This window comes from Somniosus microcephalus, chromosome 6 (assembly GCF_052327205.1).
Source record: "Somniosus microcephalus isolate GS21.2 chromosome 6, FLI_Smic_1.0, whole genome shotgun sequence".
Taxonomy (NCBI): domain Eukaryota; kingdom Metazoa; phylum Chordata; class Chondrichthyes; order Squaliformes; family Somniosidae; genus Somniosus; species Somniosus microcephalus.
The window spans coordinates 97,700,807-97,716,707 of record NC_140992.1 but is presented as its reverse complement, the minus strand read 5'-3'; positions in this window follow the sequence as shown (position 1 = coordinate 97,716,707).

The following is a 15,901-nucleotide window of genomic DNA, read 5'->3' as shown; positions in this document are numbered from 1 at the left end:
CTGAGATCCGTTACGTCAGCGTTCAACCCATTAAGCAGCTTGACTAATGATTGATCAGAAAATCTACACCGACACAGTTGTCATCCAATCTCAGTATACAAAGGATAACTACAAACTGTTCAATGCAGTCATTACAATGTTGCAGCTACTTCTCCAAATCCACCCCAGTGTATAAATGGGATGAAGCAAACAGCCCTTTCAACTCGAAGGCCTTCTGCAATGTAAGGTATTGGTTCTACGTCACACTGTGACTCTCTGTACAGCACATAACAGTAAGATAACAATCATCACCACATAAATTTAAAAAAATTATAAAACTCCTAACTAGTAAATTTGAAATTGTAATTTTGTTTTAAATTTTAATCTGTTCTGATGTACTTTTTTCACTTTAAGGTATTTATTTAGCAAATCAGCACCATAATATCAAGATTTACTAAACATAAAACCAATACAAGTTAATAAACAAAATCGGGGCCCAGGTACATTTGTAAACATATATTAACAAATACAAAGCAACTTGTTAAATTTGCACCGGTTTTCTGATCTCCCACCATAACTTTGGTGAAAGGTCGATGGGAACCCTGCAGAAACAGTATAAATGGCCATTTGTGCCATTTCTCCAGCATTTTTTTTTACTGATCTTCCATCAAAGTTATGGCGAGAGATCTGGAAAAGCTCCATGGAGGTTCCAGCTGTGTATGTATAGTGCTTGTGTACTGATTGCAATGTCATTATAATATTTTTTTAATCTTATTTTTTTCCCCCTGAAACGTGTTTTTTATTTTCAAAGAAGTACAATCACATATATATCTTATTGCACAGTGTTTGTGGGAGAAGGAGTGCATTGAAACATCTTGGCAGGCCTTTGTTTGTGCTGGGAGCAATGTAGCTCTGGGGTTGAGGCATTGTGTTGGTCCTTGGTTTCTGGGAATTAGTTGGGGGCTGTGGTCAGGGGAAATGCTTACTCGTGGACATGTCAGTTGGGGTCGTTTTCCTTCATGGTCAGTGGGTGTCGTTGTGCTAAGAAGGGGACAGTTTGTGTTGGGTATCCCTCCAGGAACATACTTCAAACTGCTTGGTATTTCCCTAGTTCCAGGTGGAACTGCACATTGGTTGCTCTGATTGGGAGATACACCATATATGTTTCAGCTACATGCTTGTTGCAAGGAAGGTCTACATCTGAAACATTAACTCAACTGTTCTCTCCACAGACTGACCTGCTGAGTGTTCCAACACTTTCATATTTGTTTCAGTTTTCCAACGCCTGCAGTTTTGTGGGAGCTTTTTGTTAACACTGAGCTGGGTCTTCTTGAATTGCAAGACCAGTCATGGTTCTTGTGCTATACTGGATAGCTGTCCAGAATGGCTGGATGCTGGAGCTTGATCAGAATATGTATAGAACATAGGAACATAAGAAATACAAGCAGGAGTAGGCCATTTGGCCCTTCAAGCCTGCTCCACCATTCAATAAGATCATGGTTGATCTTCTACCTCAACTCCACTTTACCGCCCTGTCCCCATATCCCTTAATTCCCTTAGTATCCAAAATCTATCGATCTCTGTCTAAATATACTCAACGACTGAGCATCCATAGCTCTCTGGGGTAGAGAATTCCAAAGATTTACTATCCTTTGAGTGAAGGAATTTCTCCTCATCTCAGTCCTAAATGACTGACCCCTTATTCTGAGACTGTAACCCTTAGTTCTAGACTCCCCAGCCAGGGGAAACTCCTCCCTGCATCTACCCTGTCAAGCCCATTAAGAATTTTATGTTTCAATGAGATTATCTCTCATTCTTCTAAGCTCTAAGGAATATAGGCCTAGTCTACTCAAACCCTCCTCATAGGACAATGTTCTCATCCCAGGAATCAGTCTAGTGAACCTTCATTGCACTCCCTCTATGGCAAGTATATCCTTCCTTAGGTAAGGAGACCAAAACTGGTCTCACCTAGGCCCTATATAATTTTAGTAAGGCTTCTTACTCTTATACTCCCATCCCTTTTATAATGAAGGCTAACATACCATTTGCTTTCCTATTTGGTTGCTGTACCTGCATATTCACTTTCTGTGTTTCGTGTACAAGGACACCAAGGCCCCTCTGAATACCAACATTTCCCAGTCTCTCACCATTGAAAAAATATTCTGCTTTTCTATTTTCCCTACCAAAGCGGATAACTTCACACTTCTCCACATTATATTCCATCTGCCATGTTTTTGCCCGCTCACTTAACCTGTCTATATCCCTTTGCAGCTTCTTTGTGTCCTCCTCACAGCTTACTTACCTAACTATATATCATCAGCAAACTTGGATACATTACACTCAATCCCCTCATTTAAAAAGAAAGTAAGACTTGTATTTATATAGCACCATTCATGACCACCGGACGTCCCAAAGCGCTTTACACTCAATGAAGTACTTTTTGATGTGTAGTTATTGTTGTAATGTGGAAGCACAGTAGCCAATTTGCACACAGCAAGCTCCCACAAACAGCAATGTGATAGTGACCAGATAATCTGTTTTAGTGATGTTGATTGAGAGATAAATATTGGCCAGGACACCGGTGACAGCTCCCCTGCACTTCTTTGAAATAGTGCCAGGGGATCTTTTACGTCCACCTGTGAAAGCAGATGGCGCCTCGATTTAACATCTTATCCGAAAGACAATGGGGTCGATTTTCATTGACCCGTGGAGTCGGGATTGGAGGCGTGCGTGGGGTTAAAGTCCCGAATTCGGGGGTCCCGACACCATCCTGCCCCCAACACGCCTCCATGTAAGTTTCAAAGGAGGCAGGCACCCGCCCCGCACTGGGACCCGCCTACCCAAGGTGGGAAGGGATTAGTGCCAATTAACTGCCTGTTAACAGCGCTACAGGCTAACGCCACCATAAGTGCCCCTCTAAATTTCGCAGGAGGCGTGGCCAGTGGCGCTAAACCCACTAAGTGCCCTCTTTGGGCGCTAACTGGTGGCGCAGCCCACCGAATTTCTAGGCCTCAGTGTTTGACAGCTTCAAACAGCTGTGAAACACTGATATTTCATCTGTCAAAACGTCTTGACAGATGAAATTTCAGTCTGTGACGTCACCTGTTGCCAGGTGGCCCTTAATTGGCCTGCTGAGCCCGCTAGGTGGGCTCAACAAGGTCAATTAAGTTAAAATCACGTGGATTGGCTGCATCTCGATGGAGGCGGGACTACAACCCCGAAAGTTGTAGTCCCGCCTCCAACCCGACTTCTGAATTAAAATCACCCCCAAATCCTCCGACAGTGCAGCACTGGAGTGTCAGCTTAGATTTTTGTGCTCATATCTCTGGAGTGGGACTATGAACCCACAACCTTGTGACTCAGAGGCGAGGGTGCTACTAACTGAGCCGCAGGTGACACATAAGTCATTGATATAGGAAGGTGCACTTCTGAATACAGCCCCTTCTGCAGTCGTCGGATATGGTGGGATGAAATTTATGGAACTTCTGTGGGGTGCAATATGTGCTGTCTAATCCTGAATTGGCCATTGTGTATGTTGCTGCAGCTGGTAACATTGAGGAGATGTCTCCTTACCTGTCGGCGCTCCTAACAGGCAGCCTAGTGCCATTCCCAGGCTTCCCTCTGATTTGTTATCCCATCTTTGGTCATAGAGGTAAGCATGGTGCATAGGGTGAAGATGTATCTTGCCAGAGACTAGTGGGAGGCAGAGGAAGAGTTTCAGGGCTCCCACTAGAGTCTGCAAAGTATTACAAGATTCTAGAAGTACTGCCTCATCTGGAGACAGCACTATTAGTGATGCTGGGGAAGGTGAAATTTGTAGTGTGTTAAACCCAAGATGCTGCACTATCTTCCTCATAATGTACCAACTGCTTCTGCAAAACAACTCCGAGAGGCTGACCTGAGAATGTGAAACAGATAATGTTAGCAATACACACGGCAGAACCTGCAATGTACGCAAAGAGAAAAGATGGCTTTCAGTTTCCAGCACTTGCAGTTTAAAAAAAAATCTCTTTTAACTTAATGTGTGATGTTGGCCCTGAAATTAGGATCGGGAGCTTGCCGCGCGTGCAAGCCCCCGATGTGCACTCACCCGGCGCGCCGACATCTGAAGCCCGGGCCTGCTTGCTTTTCCTGTCACTGGCCCGGTTCAGATGTCGGCGCGATGTGCTTACCTGATCCAGCGGCGTAGTTAGTGCGATGTGCCGGCTGGGATCAGGTGAGCACTGTGCAGCCAATCAGGGGAGGGGAAACTCATTCATGAGTTTGAGAGTAAGAACTGTCAAACTCATGAAAAGTATGGGCTGCCGAAACACTACTTAAACTTTAAATAAAATTTTAAAAAACATCCCACTGATTATATTAACTATAAATAAGTTTTAAAAAATATTTTTAAAAATTAATCAAATTTTTGAAAAAAATAAATTTTTAAAAAATAGGGTCTAAAACTAAACTTACCTTACTGTAAATTCTTTAAAAATAATAAACCTGTGGAAAAAAAAATTCTAAATTGTACTAAAAGACCACTTACCTGTAAAACTAAGTACTTACGTCTGGTTTTTCCACGCGTAAAAACCGGAGGCCTTTACACTCGGGCAACTCTGAAAAAAAAAAGGAATTTCAGCATGCACGCGCTGCATCACAAGTCGCACGCGTTCTGCCTCTTAACCCCTTGGGTCAGAGGACAGGAAATGCCGGTTTTCAGCGCATGCGCTGTGCATGCTGAAAACCGGCAATTCCTCCGGGCACACGCGTGAGTACCCTGTCCGTACTCACGCGTTGTGACAGGAATTACTGGGCCGTTGTGTCAAGAGCTGCTCCACACGATAATGCCTGCAGCTACTAGAAATCGCACAGAACTCCAGAGATAAAGGTCATGTAGCAACTTATAAAAGTCATTCATAATACAGTGGAAAAGGTATTCTTACTGTCCTCATGAATGATGCAAAGTGGATTGCTGACATCAATTTCTTCCAATTATTATATTCTAATGGTGCTGTACTTCATACGCACAGCAAACCAACTGACCTTGTCATATAAAGTAACAGAATTAATCTCTGTAATCAAACTACCAGCTGGCCATTTTTAGCCTGTGCTTTTTAACCTTTTGTTAAGATAGAATGCTAATTTTGAAAATGACACACGCAGATACAACTTGTCTACCAATTGATGTGAGAAAGAAACAAAGAACTTCTCTAAGAAAATCAGTGTAAATGCATAGATGAGTAATGAGCCAGAATTAGTCAGCAATCTAACATTAAGGGAACATCTAGCTAACTGCGACCATAACATGACTGATTTTGACATTAGGTTTGAGAAAGAGAAGGGTTAGTAACGAAACAAGGTTTGAATTTAGGTAAGACTGACTTTAAAGGGATGAGGCAGGAATTGATCCAGTGGACTGGCAGAACTGTTAAGAGGCAAAAATATAGATGAACAGTGGGAGGTGTTCAAAGAAATATTTGGTTCAATGCAATACAATGCAAGACACACCCCAAAGGACAAGAGCTCCAAATGTGTAAATAAGCAACCCTGGTCGACAAAAGAAGTGAGAGATAGTATAAAGCTAAAAGAAAGGGCTTATACGAATGCAAAGAGCAGCAGAGATCCCATGTACTGGGAGAGATATAAAGAACAGTAAAGGGATAGAAAGAAAGTAGTTTGAGCTGCACAAAGTGAATACGACAAAAAACTTGCGAAGGGTATCAAGGACAGCATGAAAGGTTTTTACAAGTATATTAAGAGAAAGAGAGTGGCTAAGAGTAATGTGTTCCCCCTTAAAGACTGACGCAGGTGATATTGTAATTAAAAATCAGGAAGTGGCAGACTTGCTAGATACTTACCTTGTATCAGACTTCACAGTAGAGGAAAAGGATAAAGTACCAGAGATACAAGGAAAACTAAATATCAGTAAAAAATGGTGATGGAGAAAATAATGATACTAAACATAGATAAATTCCCAAGACCTGATGGTATCCACCCCAGGGCATTAAAAAATGTGGGTGAGGAAATTGTAGATGCTCTAGTTGACGTAATAAAACTCACTATGCGCTTGGTTTGAGTATAAAGCAAGGCTTTAATCAACTTGTTTCAGAACATGGAGGTCTAGTTGTACTTCACTAGTTCCTGTCTTACAAAATGTCCCTGGGCAAGCTGGGCCCATGCCCGAGTATTTATACTCCTTGGATGGCGCCACCAGCTGGTCATCCAGTGTTATTTCATGAACAGTTTCTTTATAATGATGAGATTTATAACATTCTTCCTGCCTAAAAGATTTGGAAGTCCGATGACTTCCTCCTAACGGATTAGGCGGACCACGAATAGCCGCAGTCTTTTAGATCTTTGTTTATGGCTGGAAGGCACGTCTCCCCGGACTGTGTCTTGGTCCCTGGGCCGCTTGATCCATACCGGTGGATCGACGGGGCCCGTGTTGCCCTGATCGACCCGAGGGAGGCTGGGGAGATCGTGACTCCGGGTGCAGGTCCCCACAGGCGCAGAGCTGGCTTCATCCTGTCTGATAGCCGGGGATTCACCGGTGTCCTGGCCTCGGGTGGCCATCCCACGGGGAGCGCTCGGCTCCCCGAGTGGATCCGGTGGGGCAGCCGGCAGATCTCTCGATGTCCCAGGTAGGGCATCATCTTCAAGGGAGCGCCAAGTGTCGGCATCATCACCGTGGGTCCCTCTATCAGTTGGGTCCATGGAACCGGTTGGACAGGGAGCCAGGTCCCGAAGCGAAACGGTGGACTCCCGGCAATCAGGGTACCGCACGTGTGCGTACGTGGGGTTAACGTCTGTGAGTTCTACCTCGTCGACGAGGGGATCGTTTTTAGAAGATGGGACAAATCTTCGGAGCAGCACGGGGCCGGGAGCTGCCAACCATGATGGTAGGGACGTCCCATGAGTGGAGCGACGCTGGAATCTGAAGAATCGCTCATGAGGCGTGACATTGGTGGATGTAGAAAGAAGAGACCTGATGGAATGCAACATGTCAGGGAGCATAGTTTCCCACTGCTGGTCTGGTAGGTTGCGTGACCTTAGTGCAAGACGAACAGTGTTCCAAATGATAGCGTTGTCTCTCTCAACCTGTCCGGTACCGATGGGATGGTACTGTGTCGTTTTACTTGTGGCGATTCCCCATTGGGAAAGATAACTTTTGAGTTCGCTTGACATGAAGGAGGGACCCTGATCAGAGTGGATGAAATTGGCCGTACCGCAAAGGGAAAAGACTTGGTCAAGGCATTTGATCACTGTGGAAGTAAGCATATTGGGACAGGGGAAAGCAAAGGGAAAGTGTGAATATTCGTCCACCACAGTAAGTAAGTAGGTGTTTCGCGTTGAGGAAAGCAATGGCCCTTTAAAGTCAACACTGAGTCGCTGCATAGGCTACATAGCGTGTATGAGCGAGCCATCCGATGGACAAAAGAATTGCGGTTTTAATTCGGCACAAATTCTACAGGAGGAGCATGTTCTTTTCACATCTTCCGTAGAAAATGGGAGATTTTTAGATCGCACAAAGTGCAACATACGGGTAACGCCAGGATGGCATAAGTCAGTATGAAGATCCGCAAGAGTCGAAGTTGACATAGAAGAGCAGAAGGCCTGTGTGAGGATATCCGGGGCCACATTCTCTTTGCCGGGTCGATAATGTATGGTGTATCCAAAGGCAGCCAATTCCATCCTCCAGAGTTGTATTTTGTTATTCTTGATCTTAGTGCATTTCCGGTTATCCAGCATAAAGGCCACGGAGCGCTGATCAGTTATAAGTGTGAAATGGCGACGAGCGAGAAAATGACTCCATTTACATACCGCTTCGATGATGGCCGCAGCCTCCTTCTTGACAGGAGGATAATGGAGCTCGCTACCCTGCAAAGTTTTGGACAGAAATGCAACGGGTCGACCACCTTGATTCAAGGTAACAGAGATCGCCACATCTGATGCATCGCACTCGACCACGAAAGGAAGATTTTCATCAATGGAACAAAGCGTGGCTTTTTCCAGTTGTCGCTTGAGGAGGTTGAAAGCTGAAATAGCTGTTGCCTCCAATGGAAATGACTTTGCGTGAAGCAGGGGCTGGATCTTGTCGGAGAAGTGGGGTATCCATTTCGCATAATAGGTGAACATGCCGAGTGCCTGACGAAGAGAGCTGAGATTTGTAGGGGGAGGGAGCTCCTGAAGCGGACGAAGTCGCTCTGGATCCGGTTTGATGACACCATTGCCCACCCAGTAGCCAAGGATGTTGACCGATGGTACTGATTTCACAGATTTGGACTCATTTAAGGTTAAGTTGCGACAACGGAGAACGTCAAAAAATTTCTGGAGATTGGCATCATGCTCCTTCTGGTCATGACCGGCAATGGTGATATTATCCAGATATGGAAAAGTGTCCGTTAAGTTCTCCTGTTTGACTAGGCTATCCATTGCCTGTTGAAAGTCGGCCACCCCATTGGTGACCCCAAATGGAAGGCGACGAAACTGATAAAGCCGACCATTGGCCTCAAAGGCCGTATACTTTTTGTCAGAGTCCTTTAACGGTACTTGATGATATGCACTCTTTAAATCAAAAGTTGAAAATACCTTGTAGTTGGCAAGGTTATTGACCATGTCATCGATGCGTGGTAGTGGGTAGGCATCCAGGTTGGTATACTGGTTAATAGTTTGCGAGTAATCAATGCAAAGACGTTTCTTGTGTTGCTTCAGAGGATTTTTACCAACGATGACTTGAGCCCGCAGGAAGATAAACATGGCTCAATGATACCGTCAGCTAGAAGGCGAGAGATTTCTGCCTCGATAAAGGATCGATCATCTTGGCTGAAACGTCGTGATTTAGTGACTATGGGCTTAGATCGGGGGGAAAGATTGGCAAACAAGGAGGGCTCATCGAGCAAAGCTGCCGAAAGCGCACAAAACGGTACTTTGGAAATAGTAAGCTCCGGCTTTGACCCTCCAAACTCGAAAGTGAGTCTTTTGTGTTGTTTCTGGAAATCCTGTCCCAGGAGCACATCACTGCATAGGTTTTTGAGCACCCCGAGCCGGGTGGAAAAATAAAGGCGACCATTGAGAATAAGGTCGACAAGACAAAAGCCGGAAGAATTGGTGGTCAGTGTCGTCAGTTGGTCACACCGCAGGCAAAGGTTGGACAGGCAGAAAGGGAAGGGGTGACCAACAGACAGAGTAATAGGCACAGGCAGGTAGTGCAGGAGTCCCCTGTGGACATCCCACTCTCAAACAGATATACCACTTTGAATACTGTTGAGGGGGATGGCTTATCAGAGGAAGGCAGCAGCAGCCAACTTCCTGGCACCAGGGGTGGCTCTGCTGCACAGGACGGAAAGAAAAAGAGGGGTAGAGCTATAGTAATAGGGGATTCTATTGTAAGGGGAATAGATAGGCATTTCTGCGGCCGCAAACAAGACTCCAGGATGGTGTGTTGCCTCCCTGGTGCAAGGGTCAAGGATGTCTCAGCGTGGCTGCAGAACATTTTGGAAGGGGAGGGTGAACAGCCAGTTGTCGTGGTGCATATAGGTACCAACGATATAGGTAAAAAACAGGATGAGGTCCTAAAAGTTGAATATAGGGAGTTAGGAGGTAAATTTAAAAAATAGTACCTCAAAGGTAGTAATCTCAGGATTGCTACCAGTGCCACGTGCCAGTCAGAGTAGAAATAGAAGGATATTTCAGATGAATACGTGGCTAGAGGAATGGTGCAATGGGGAGGGATTCAAATTCCTGGGACATTGGAACCGGTTCTGGGGGAGGTGGGACCAGTACAAACTGGACGGTTTGCACCTGGGCAAAGCCGGGACCGATGTCCTAGTGGGAGTGATTGCTAGTGCTCTGGGGGAGGGTTTAAAGTAAAATGGCAGGGGGTTGGGAACCTGAGCAGTGAGACGGAGGAAAGGGAAACAAGGATAAAAGCAAAAGATAGGAAGGAGAAAAACAAAAGTGGCAGTCAGTGAAATCAACGGTTTAAATCAAACATGGCCACAGTAAATAATAATTCTAATAGGTCTAAGAGCGTTAAAAAAACAAGCCTGAAGGCTCTGTGTCTTAATGCGAGGAGCATTCGTAATAAGGTGGATGAATTAGCTGCGTAAATAGAGGTAAACAAATATGATTTGATTGGGATTACGGAAACATGGCTCCGGGGTGGCCAAGGCTGGGCACTCAACATCCAGGGGTATTCAATATTCAGGAAAGATAGGCAAAAAGGAAAGGGGGTGGGGTAGCATTGCTGGTTAACGAAGGGATTAACACAATTGTGAGGAAGGATATTAGCTCTGATGATGTGGAATCTGAATGGGTAGAACTGAGAAATACCAAGGGGCAGAAAACATTAGTGGGAGTGGTATATAGACTTCCAAACAGTAATGCAGAGGTTGGGGATGGCATTAAAGGGAAATCAGAGAAGCGTGCAATAAGGGCACAGCAGTCATCATGGGTGACTTTAATCTACATATAGATTGGGCTAACCAAATTAGTAACAATACTGTGGAGGAGGAATTCCTGGAGTGTTTGCGGGATGGTTTCCTGGACCAATATGTCGAGGAACCAACCAGAGATAAGGCCATCTTAGGCTGGGTATTATGTAATGAGAAAGGATTAATTAGCAATCCTGTTGTATGAGGCCCCTTGGGTCGTAGCGATCATAATATGATCAAATTCTTCATTAAGATGGAGAATGAAGTAGTTGACTCAGAGACTAGAGTCCTGAATTTAAATAAAGGAAACTATGATGGTATGAGGCATGAGTTGAGTAGGATTGATTGGGGAATGTCACTCAAAGGGTTGACGGTGGACAGGCAATGGCAAACATTCAAAGACCGCATGGATGAACTACAGAATTTGTTTATCCCAGTCTGGCATAAAAATAAAACAAAAAAGGTGACTCAACCGTGGCTAACAAGGGAAATTAGGGATAGCATAAGATCCAAGGAGAGGACATATAAATTGGCCAGAAAAAGCAGTAAACCTGAGGACTGGGAGCAGTTTAGGATTCAACAAAGGAGGACAAAGGGTTTAATTAAGAAGGGGAAAATAGAATATGAGAGTAAGCTTGCACGGAACATAAAAACTGACTGTAAAAGCTTTTATGCATATGTGAAGAGAAAAAGATTGGTGAAGTCAAGCGTAGGTCCCTTGCAATCAGAATCCGGGGAACTTATAATGGGGAACAAAGAAATGGCAGACCAATTAAATACATACTTTGGTTCTGTCTTCACAAAGGACACAAATAACCTCCCAGATATGTCGGGGAACGTAGGGTCTGATGAAAGGGAGGAACTGAAAGAAATCAGTATTTGTAGGGAAATGGTGTTAGGGAAATTGAAGGGATTGAAGGCCGATAAATCCTCAGAGCCTGATAATCTACATCCTAGGGTATTTAAGGAAGTGGCCCTAGAAATAGTAGATGCATTGCTGATCATCTTCCAACATTCAATGGAATCTGGAACAGTACCCATGGATTGGAGGGTAGCTAATGTTACCCCACTATTCAAAAAAGGTGGTAGAGAGAAAATGGGGAATTACAGACCGGTAAGCCTAACATCAGCAGTGGGGAAAATGCTAGAGTCCATTATAAAAGATGTAATAGCAGAGCACTTGGAAAACAGTGACAGGATCAGACAAAGTCAACATGGATTTACAAAAGGTAAATCATGCTTGACTAATCTACTGGAATTTTTTGAGGATGTAACTGGTAAAATAGATAAGGGAGAACCAGTGGATGTGGTGTATTTGGACTTTCAGAAGGCTTTCGATAAGGTCCCGCGTAAGAGATTAGCGTGTAAAGTTAAGGCACATGGGATTGGGGACAAGGTATTGACTTGGATAGAGAACTGGTTGGCAGACAGAAAGCAAAGAGTTAGAATAAACGGGTCTTTTTCCGAGTGGCAGGCAGTGACTAGTGGGGTACCGCAGGGATCGGTCCTTGGACCCCAGCTATTCACAATATATATTAATGATCTAGATAAGGGAACTAGATGTAATATCTCCAAGTTTGCAGACAACACAAAGCTGGGTGGGCGTGTGTGCTGTGAGGAGGATGCCAAGAAACTACAGGATGATTTGGACAGGTTGGGTGATTGGGCAGAAGCATGGCAGATGCAATATAACGTGGATAAATGCGAGGTTATCCACTTTGGTATCAAAAACAGGAAGGCAGATTATTATCTGAACAGCAATAGATTGGGAGAAGGGGAAGTGCAAAGAGACCTGGGAGTCCTTGTGCACCAGTCGCTGAAGGTAAACATGCAGGTGCAGCAGGCGGTTCAGAAGGCAAATGGTATGTTTGCCTTCGTAGCGAGAGGGTTTGAGTACAGGAACAAGGATGTCTTGCTGCAGTTGTACAGGGCCTTGGTGAGACCACATCTTGAGTATTGTGTGCAGTTTTGGTCACATTATCTGAGGAAGGATGTTCTTGCCATGGAAGGAGTTCAGCGAAGATTCACTAGGCTGATACCTGGGATGGCAGGAATGACATATGAGGAGAGATTGGGTTGATTGGGCTTATACTCACTGGAGTTTAGAAGAATGGACAGCTGGCTGTCCAGTGTTATTTCATGATCAGTTTCTTTATAATGATGAGATTTATAACACTAGTCATGATCTTCCAAAACTCTCTTGATTTATGAATTATCTTTTTCAAAAATTGGAAAATTGAAAAATTGTCAACATCACTCCATTATTTAAGAAGTGTAGACAAGAACTACTAGGAAATTATAGGCCTATTAGTCTAACAACAACAACAACAACTTGCATTTATATAGCACCATTGATGTAGTAAAAACGTCCCCAGGTGCTTCACAGAAACATTATCAAACTAAATTTGACATTGAGCCACATAAGGAGATATTAGAATAGGTGACGAAAAGCTTGTTCAGAGGTAGGTTTTAAGGAGCGTCTTAAAGGAGGAAAAAGAGATAGAGAGACAGAGAGAATTAGCAAGGGAATTCCAGAGCTTAGGGCCTAGGCAGCTGATGGCACAGCCACCATTGGTGGAGCGAAAAAAATCGGGGATGCGCAAGAGGCCTGAATAGGAGGAGTGCAGAGGTCTCTGAGGGTTGTTGGGCTGGAGGAGATTACAGAGGGCGAGGCCATGGAGAGATTTGAAAACAAGGATGAGAATTATTAAATCAAGGCATTGCTGGACCAGGAGTTAATGTAGGTCAGCGAGCAAAGGGATGATGGGTGAACGGGACTTGGTGCGAGTTAGGATATGGGCATCAGAGTTTTGGATGAGCTCAAGTCTGTTGCAGGGAAGTTACTAGAATCTGTTATTAGGGACAGAGTGACTGAGCACTTGGATAAAAATGAGTGGATCAGAGAGAGACAGTTTGGACTTGTAAAGGGTAGATCATGTCTAACGAACTTAATTGAATTTTTTGAGGAGGTAACTAAAGTGGTAGATAAGGGAGTATCTGTGGATGTTATTTATATGGACTTCCAGGAGTCATTTGATAAAATTCCACACAAGAGACTGTTAACAAAAATGAGAGTACATGGAATTGGAGGCAACCTATTGCCATACGTAGGTTATTGGTCAGGAGATAGGAGACAGAGAGTAGGGATAGTGGCCTAGAAATTCAGTTGGCTGCGCCAGCAGTTAGCACCTTAGGAGTAGATCTCGAGCGCTAGGCGCTTAGCGCCCGGGCGCAGCGCAATCTGCGCCTCGCCCCAACTTCAGTAGACATTTAGCGCCGGCGCAAAGTCATTGCGCGTGCAGATCATGACGTCATTTCCTCGTGCAACGCCCTTTGTGCGCCCGGAACCGGAACTTCACTCACGCCACCCCATTGTGCGCCTGGCGGCCCGAATGACTGTGAAGTGGAACGGTTCACAGCCAATGCAGGCCGCGGGGAGCGCAAATTAAAGGGCACTTACCCTGCACTATAAAGGGCAGCCATTTTGCAGCACTCACTCTTGTGCAACGGATTTTTGGAGAGAGACCAAGGAAGAGAGCTTACTGCTTTGGCCCAACACTAGGACAGGTATTTTTGGCTTCAGGCCAGAGCTTTGCAATTCTCTTTGCCTTCATTGATATCTCAGTGTTTGCCAGCATATTATGGGGGCTGCATTGGGTGCCAACGCTGAGTTTCAGCATTATGTCTGAAGGGCTCACAGATGCTGTGAGAGAGTGGCAGCCCTGGCTAGACGCAGAGGGGGCAACAGGCGTCGGCAACGGAGGCCTTACCCACTCAGGGAATACCGCCAGCAGTTCTCCTATCTCAACATGTCTGCCGTGCAGTGTGTTAGGAGGCTGCGATTCAGAAGGGAGGTGGTTGCAGAGATCTGCCAGCTGCTTCACAGAGATCTGCGTCCACAGCTGAGGCGCAGGACGTCTCTGTCGGTGGCAGTGAAGGTGACGGTGGCTCTGAACTTCTATGCCACCGGCTCCTTCCAATCCGCTGCTGGGGACATTGCTAACATCTCCCAGTTCGCCGTGCATTGCTGCATCCGCCAGGTGACCAATGCCCTTTTCAGAAGCAGACGTCAATTCATCTCTTTCCCCATGACCCTGGAGAAGCAGCAGCAGCGTGCAGTGGGATTTGCAAGAATAGCGGGCTTCCCCATGGTGCAGGGCGCCATTGACTGCACGCATGTGGCTTTGCGGGCACCTCTGGAGAATGCCGAGGATTACCGCAACCGGAAGGGCTACCATTCCCTCAATGTACAGCTGGTGTGTGACCACAGGCAGCGCATCCTAGCTGTCAATGCCCGCTTTCCAGGCAGCAGCCACGATGCCTTTATCCTGTGACAGACAACTGTGGCTGACATGTTCCAGGCACAGCCTCACCCAAGAGGATGGCTTATCGGGGACAAAGGCTATCCTTTGTGTACCTGGCTCATGACCCCGCTCCGCGCGCCCAGGACCCCTGCTGAAGAGGCATACAACGAGAGCCATCAAGCGACCAGGAACATCATCGAACAAACAATCGGCATCCTGAAGCAACGGTTCCGCTGTCTGGATCGTTCCGGGGGAGCCCTGCAGTATTCGCCGGAGCGAGTCTCCCAATTCGTCGCCGTTTGCTGCATGCTGCACAACCTGGCTATCCGCAGGACTCAAGTACTGCCACCTCACGCTGGAGCACCACCTCAGGAGGAGGAGCAGGAGGAGCATGAGGAGGAGGAGGAGGAGGAGGAGTACCAGCCCAGGAGGGAGGCAGAAGGTCCAAGGGCCGCCCGTCGGCGGCTTATTGAACGTCACTTCTAGGCCCCCTGTCAGGGAATGGCTTGTGCCAATGAAAGAACATGATTGCAGCCACTCCGCAAGCCCTCAGCCGGTTAAGGCAACAAACACTTCAAAGATCAAACATGGACAATCTGAATAAAGAAAATGGTTTATTGTACAAACTCAGGGCCCTTCCCACATGAAAACCAAAAACAGACGACACCCCCAAAAAACAGTCACACACATGACTCACTCCCACAACCTGGGGAGGATTAACAAAAGATGTAAACAAAAATGGCCTTCATCCTCGGCCTTCACCAAACACCCATTCCAAAAAACAAAACATTTGGGCACACCCTCTACTTTGTGGCCCGCGAGGGCGATGCCTTGTGCAAACTTTTGCGGCCCCTGCACGCCCTGCTGCTCCTCCTCAAAGTGAGCCCAGTGGCTGCTGCAAGGCTGGGGGAAGGCTCCTGAGGGGCACATGTCGTGACGGCAGATGCCCTTGGGGGTCGGCCTAGACGAGGTCTGGCCCTCGAGGGGCCGGCTGGTGAATGCTGCAGCTGTGGCTGGGCAGCATCAGTCGGTGCAGCAGCTCGTGGCAGCTCCACTGGGGGAGTGGCAGTGGCGGCTGGAGGAATGGGGGCAAGCTGGCGGATGGCAGGCGCTCGCTGGTCGCCTGAGACACTGGCACTCGCCCGGGCCAGCACTGCAGCATGCGCAGCAATCTGCCGAGGGACAGACCGCTGTGCTGCTGCA